Here is an 8,122-nt window from a genome sequence, read left to right on the forward strand (position 1 = left end):
TACAGTAAAATGAAGAATTTCCTTCGTGCAGTTGGAATTGGATATGATTTGATCCATGTTTGTAAGAATAATTGTGTTCTGTTTCGGAAGGATTATGCCAACTTAAGTGAATGCCCGAAATGCAAATCATCAAGATGGAAAGATGGCGATGCTGTGAAGAGGATTCCTCATAATGTTCTGAGACATTTTCCAATTATACCAAGATTGCAGAGGTTGTTTCATGATGCTGAAACAAGAGAGGATGTACTATGGCATTCTAGGAACCAGGAGTACAGAGATCAGAATGTAATGAGCCATCCATCTCATGGTAGTGAGTGGAAAAGCTTCAATCATAAACACAAAAAGTTTGCTGCTAACCCGAGAAACATTAGACTTGGCTTAGCTTCAGATGGATTTAACCCATTTGGCCACCAGAGCGCCACATATAGCATGTGGCCAGTGCTTGTTATCCCTTACAACATGCCTCCAAATGTCTGCACCAAAGAATCAAACTACATGATGGCCTTGCTCATCCCAGGTCCAATAAGGCCCAGTTCTTTTGTGCGATTCTACCTGAATCGCCCTACTCACCAGCTTCTCCCAGAATCACCACTCCATATGTTTTTTACAATCCTATCTAATTAGATCTTAACTAGATAGGATTGTAAAAAAATATGGAATGGCGATTCTGGGAGAAGCTAGGGAGGAGGACGATTCTGGGAGAATCGTTGAAAAGAACTGGCCCTAAGTCCTGGAAAGGATTTTGATTTGTTCATGGAGCCTCTTGTGGAGGAACTTCAACAGCTATGGAGGGGTGTTCTCACTCGAGACCTATATAGCAGCCCACCAGCTGATTTCTTTCTGTGTGTTGTTATAATTTGGTGCATCCATGATTATCCGGCTTTGGTCACTATGTCAGGGCGAACGACACATGGTTACAATGCATGTGTCCACTATGACAGGAATCTGCTGTCATACGCAATACTTAGCAAGATCTGTTACATTGGACACCGTCGTTTCCTTGCCAAGGACAAGCCGCATCCTAGAAAATACTGAAGACATGTGTTTAATGCAAAGCATGAAAACCGTGATGCGCCAAAGAGGCTCACCGCCGATGAGTTGCAAGTGGAATTAGAGAAGGTCAGGAATATTATACCAGGAAACCATCCTGGTAATGGTAGTGGGAAAAGGAAGCGTGACAGGGCAGAAGAGAGATTATTGTTTACCCGCAGGTCCACTTTGTGGGACTTGGAGTATTGGAAAGATTTGGATCTGCGGCATAATCTAGATGTGATGCACATCGAGAAAAATATATGTACCAGCATTATCGGCACACTTCTTAATATTGAAGGCAAGACGAAAGATACCTTAAAATCTAGGATTGATTTGACACACCTGGGTATCAGACAGGATTTGCAGGTGCAAGATGAAGGTAAACCACGGGATATGGCACCAGTTGTGTACGTCTTGGACAAGGTAAAAAGAAAAGAATTCTGCGAGGTCCTGTCATGTGTGAGATTCCCACATGGATTTGCTTCCAACCCTGAAAGGAGAGTCAGTGCAGATGGAAACAAGGTACAAGGGTTGAAAACTCATGACTGCCATGTCCTACTTCAAAGGGTTTTACCTGTTATCCTTAGATGATTGGGTCGCCCTGACTTATACAGAGCAGTTGCAAAGTTGGGACAATTCTTCAAGGAACTCTGCAGTAGAAATATCAGGATAGATGCTTTGGAGCGTCTTAGAGACAAGATACCAACTATCCTATGCGACCTTGAGAAGATATATCCTCCAGCCTTCTTTGATGTGATGATGCATTTGGCTGTTCATCTACCTGATGAGGCACTACTTAGAGGTCCAGTACAGTATGGCTGGATGTACCCTATTGAAAGGCGGCTAGGCACTTTCAAGGGCTATGTTAGGAACATAGCTAGACCCGAGGGTTCCATTGCAGAGGCCTACATTGCTACCGAAGCGTTGACATTCTGCTCAAAATACATTGAAACAGCTGATCAGCTTAGCAAATAGGTGGGTGAAGACAATCCCGGGCTCAATGTTTTCGATTATTCTGTTCGAGGGAAGAGTCGACAAGAGGAAAAACCTAAAGATTTGGACAAAATGGTTTGGTATGTGTTGAATAACTGTACTGAGATACTACCTTATATCAAGTAAGTGCAATACTGCAGCTTATACATCGTAATCTACTAAACTTGCAGCACATTCTTATATATTTAGATATTTGAGGCGGTCACTATGTTGTGCAGCATCCACAAAAAGGAGTTACTACCGCAAAATCCAAGAAACATTGACAAACTGGTTATGGCAGGATTTGCGAAATGGTTCAAGAGCCATGTAAGCTTTTGAATTGCATTGTTAGTTTTTTTAATATATTGAGTACATAAGATGATCAGCTTGTCTATTTTCTAACCGTAGTTAAGAAGATGCGGGAGGATGGGCAGGCAGTTGATGATGCCCTTTACTCACTAGCAATGGGTCCTGATACTCGGGTAAGACATTATGAATCTTGCATTGTTGGAGATGTGCGCTACAACACCCTTGCATGAGACGAAGGCAGAAAGACACAAAACAGTGCCATCATGAGCACGGATACGTATGACAAAGAGACAACTGAAATGTATGCTAACATAACAGACATTGTTCAGTTGCAGTATATCTCCAGTTTTGAGGATCATCCGTGTGTGGTTCTGTTGTGCTGTCGTTGGTATAACCTATTTTCCAGGATCGCAAAACTCAGAGCTGATGATTATTTCAAATCCATCAATATCAAGGTGGCGTACTAGACCAACGAGCCTTTTATTTTGGCAAATCAAGCAACACAGATATTTTTCTTAGAAGACACATTTGCACGTAGCGACGACTGGAGAGTATTGCAAAGGTTTGAGCAGAGGAATTTGTTTAATGAAGTTGCACAACAAGAAGATGCTTACACTGTTCCTGATGTACAAGATAACACAGATGTTCCTAATATCTTTGAGAACCATCACGTCAATGACGCCGATGAAAAGATTGCCTGTCGTGCTGTGGACATACAAGAGTTGATCAAGAAGAAGCCAACGTTCGAGGACGTTGAGGACGAAGAAGAAGATGACACCATGGGGAATTATGATTCAGACTGATACACATGGCGAAGATGTTGATGCTGTTGCAGCGGATGATGATTACATTGCTTTTGTCGTATTTGCCTATCAGAAGACGTTTTTTATCTACTATGTGAAATTGTGTTTGCTATGACAACTGAAACCTGATGAACATGTTGTTTAGTATTTTGTTGTGATAACACCACTTGTTATGTATGCTGATTTGTGTTTGGTGATTGTATGACGACTAAAACATGATGACATTGTTGTTTAGTTGTACTCATATTTGGCTGTGAAACTTGAATTTGATGACATAGTTTGTTGTTGGACTGCAATTTGCTCGACGTCTTCGAATGAGAACAAAGCTGACCCGACAAGGCCTCTGCTATTTATTTATTTATGAGCAAAAGGGGATACCCCCTTATTTCCGTTAATAGAAATCATTAGATGTTCACAACACTATGCCCAGCCTGCTACACAGGTTTCATTCATTACTAGTTTCAGCAAAGTGCTCATGTCATAGCCACTGAATACATCACGAGTGCTACATACACTTCAAATAAAGAGACAATCATCCTATAGAGCACATCGATTTTTCCCATTATCTTCACAAGCTCTTTCATCTCCTCATTGTTGTCAAGGTCGTTCAGCAGTTGTTGCTTGGCCATGATCAGAGGAACTGCATCTTTAACCTTCTTCTCTGCATCTTCCTCTTCTGCCGTTCCTTCAGTTACTTGTCCAACACCCCAACCTGCTGGTATTGGGATTCCTCGACTAACCAAATAATCAGTGTAGTTGCATTCCCCCACATTAGCAACTTCCCAGAAATACAAATCACACGAATCTTCCCTTTTCTGCACGAATCAAATTGGAAGATCATCAACCAAACTATTAAAAAAATCAGCAACTGAAAGCAGCAGAACAACACTTAAACATATTATTACCCCATGATTCGGACATTTGTAGAAGACTCGGCCAGGGTTGAGGATTATGGTTGAGACGTGACGGATGACTCTGCGTGATTTGCAGCAGTGGCACCATACCAACGGTAGCAGGTTGCGATGAGCAATCGGCTGCGGTGCACGTGCCGGCGGGGGTGTGATGAGACCCACGGGCGATGGTACGGGTGACGACTTGGCGCATATCTGGTTGTTGCCTGCTGAAGAGGGGGTGAACGAGCAGCCAGCAGACATGGTTGTTGCGGCCAGAGCTTCTGATTCTAGGCAGAGTAAGTAGAGAAGAGGAGAAGCGAACGTTGGATATGTCAGTTCCATTACTTGTAGAGTAGCATAGCACCATATATAGTCATAGTCTAGGTTTGGATTCGAACCAGCTACAGGAGCACGTCTCTCTTTTTTCTAAAACTCGGCAACGTCTCTTTACTGGTACACTAGCTTGTTCTGTACGCCTTCCCAAGTCTTTGATTTTCTTTTCATTTTTTTGCGAGGAAGGAAGGAGGACAAAATTGAGAGTTCCTGGGACTCAAACCCAAGACCTCTCAGTTGAAAACCAAGGGTGCTAGTCACTTATGTGGCGAACGTTCCCTGTGAGGAGGACGACAGACGAACGCATTTTCCTCGCAGTTTTCTTCCTATATATAAAAAAGTATGCTACTTGGTGTCCGCTTAGTCAACAAACGATTGTGCAAACGTTGACCGTTGGATTGACATTCAACGTCTGTCACGTTTCTTTAGTCTCTTCTTCCTCGAGCCGCCAAAGCCAAACTAGCGCCGACGGGACCGCCTGCTCCTGCCTCCCACGGCTGGCTGTGCTATCGCGCACGCATTGTGGCCACATCGCACCCTAAAACTCTATGTCTTCCCCGGCTCCTGTTCGTTCCCATCTGAGGCCTCACCATCGTCCTCCGCCTTGGTTCACTCGCCGCGGCGCCACCCTCCGGTGTTGTCAACATGGTCAATAACCGAGAGAAATAAGGAGATGACTATACATGGTGAGGATGACAATAGGGACCCAGCAGCGTGCGCAGTAATTTTGTTTTTTCGGGACGAAGAAGGGTATCAACTGGGTTGTGCGGGACCCGTGGCCCGTCTAGCCCAGGCTTTTATTTCATATGTTTAGCACATGACCAGCCCAGTTTGTTTTTTCCTTTCTGAAAATGGCTAGCCAGCTATTTTGTTTTTTACAGAATAACCAACATAGGCCTACTTGCTTTTCTACGCCCTGCTGGGCCGGAAATTTTTCAAGACAAGGAGGGATGCATTTTGCCCAGAAAATGGGCTATAAGTAATAAGAAATGGGCTATAAGTAATAAGAAATGGGCTGTAAAATGAAAAAAATACAGAACAAGCTCCTTTTGGATTTTGGAGGCAATTAGTTCCAAAATAATGTTTTCTTTCGGATTTTGATATTTTAAATTTCATTATTTTTGTGCGGGTAAAATTTCATTGAATTTAAATTAAGGTATATTTAGATTTAAAATTAATTTGAATCTGGCTAGAAATTTTGGGTTGTATGCTGTTTGGGACAGATTTGGAGGCTGACTTATGGATCTACTAGGTTGACATGTACTTTGGCTTTGTCAACTTAGTCCACAAACGATTCTAGCAGTAGTGGCCGTTGGATGTTAATCCAACGGCCGTGCTGCTTCTTCAATATCTGATCTTCTTGCTCCAGCCGCCCAAACCAGCTCCGGTGGGACTGCCGGCTGGCCTCCCGTGGTCGGTTGTGCTGCCGCACAGGCCGCACCGCCCCACCCTACTTTATTGCTGGCCAGGCCATTCCTCTACTCACCCACACCTCCTGGTATTTTCCGACGACAGCAGCCGGACCAGTAAACCCTCGTACTCCCCACCGCGTGGGCAACCATTGTTGAGTCTTCCCCAGCTCTGTGTCGTTCCCTTCCTAGGCCTCGTCGTCGTCCACCGCCATGGTGCTCTCAGCGCGACCTGGTCAACATGGTAAATGAATGACATCCATTAGATGTGGACTGTACGTGGAGAGGCTGACAGCTGGGTCCACGACCCCACACAAGGAAATGCCTCCTTATTACGCGCAAAATAATGAATCCTCCACCTGACAGCTAGGACCCACCGGAAGGGCCTCTGTATTTCGCAAAAAACATCCCCCCCTGCTGACATGTCGGACCCACCAGTTATATCTTCGCACGCAAGAAAGTGCCTCCTTATTACGCACAAAAAATGAATACCCCCTGCTAGCTGGGACCCACCATAGTGTGAGGATGACTTGTGGGCCAACTAAGTTGACGGGGATGGAGGGCTTTGTCAACTTAGTCAATATGAATGATTCTAGATCCAGTGACCGTACGATGTCCATCCAACGGCCGTAGTGCTTCTTCAACCTCTGGTCTTCTTGCTCCAGCCGCCCAAAGCAGCGCCGGTCATGTCGCATGCTCGTGCCTTCCGTGGCCGGCTGTGCTGTCGCGGAGGCCTCACCGCCCCTACTATTCCCACCACTGGCCAGGCCCTGCGGCGACGGCAGACTCACACCGCAGCCGAACCAGTGAACCCTTGTACTCCTCTCCGCGCGGGCTTCCACTACCGCATCTTCCCCAGCTCCGCGGCGTCCCCTTCCTAGGCTTCGCCGTCGTCCACTGCCGTGGTGCTCTCGGCGCGGTGTGGTCAACGTGATCAAGGAATGACTTCCATCGGACATGGACTGTACATGGAGAGGCTGACAGCTGGGTCCATGGCCACAGCAAGGAAGTGCCTCCTTATTATGCGGAAAATAATGATTCCTCCACCTAACAGTTGGGACCCACCGGACGGGTCACTGTATTTCGCGGAAAACATGTTCCCCCCTGACTGCTGGGACCCACCAACTACATCTTCGCACGCAAGGAAGTGCGTCTGGGCAAAAAAACACGATTCGCCCCCCTGACTGCTGGGACCCACCAGCTACACCTTCGCACGCAAGGAAGTGCATCCGGGAAAAAAAACGATTCACCCCCCTGACTGCTGGGACCCACCAGCTACATTTTTGCATGCAAGGAAGTGCGTCCAAAAAAAATCGTCCCCCTGACTGCTGGGACCCACCAGCTACATCTTCGCATGCAAGGAAGTGCCCCCCTGACTGCTAGGACCCACCAGCTACATTTTTGCACGCAAGGAAGTGCCTGACAGTCGGGACCCACCTGGTCGAAGCATACGTAGCATTGTCATTCTGGTCGTGAACGTGTACGTACATACCGGTGGATGTAGAGGCGCGCATGTGTCGTAGTAGAGGCGTGCACATGTTGTAGTAGAGGCGCGCATGTAGCATGTACACATATGTACAATGGCCAGGGTGCAAGAAAGAAAATACGGCCACGTACGTACATACGGGCAGGGTCTCGAACACCTACTCGCGCATACGTACGGCCAGGGCTCGTGTACATGGCTGGGTCGGAATGGAGAAACAGCGTCGTCGTCGTGTTCATGGGGAGCCAACCGGCTGGGTCGGAACAGAATGCGTCGTCGTGTTCATCGGGAGGGCTTGGACGGAACAGGTGATGGAAATGAGGCCTGGCGTACCGTAGAACGGATGAAACGGCCTTGTGTTCGACCGGCCACGTTCGAAACGGGATCCTGTTCATCGGGAGGGGTCTGGCGTACCGCAAAACGGAGGAAATGGACCTCCTACAGTCAAAACGGGGGTCCTGTTGATCGGGAGGGGTGTGGAGTACCGCAAAACGGATGAAACAGACTTGTGTTGGAGCACTACGGTCGAAACGGGGGTCCTGTTCATCGGGAGGGGTGTGGCGTACCGCAAAACGGACGAAACGGACTTGTATTGGAGCGCTATGGTCGAAACGGGGGTCCTGTTCATCGGGAGGGTTGTGGCATACCGCAAAACGGGACTCCACGGGATACTGTTCATCTCCACCGTCGACCTCCTCCAGCCTCCACGGGCTCCTGTTCATCCAGCCTCCACCACGCGCTACTCCATCGGCTACTGTTCAACCACCCCTCCACGGGCTCCTGTTCAACCACCCCTCCACGGGCTACTGTTCATCCACCCCTCCACCGTCTACTATTCATCTGGCCCTCCATGGGGTCGTCCTGTTCATCCAGCCCTTCACGGGGTCC

Source organism: Triticum aestivum, chromosome 3B, assembly GCF_018294505.1.
Source record: "Triticum aestivum cultivar Chinese Spring chromosome 3B, IWGSC CS RefSeq v2.1, whole genome shotgun sequence".
NCBI lineage: Eukaryota > Viridiplantae > Streptophyta > Magnoliopsida > Poales > Poaceae > Triticum > Triticum aestivum.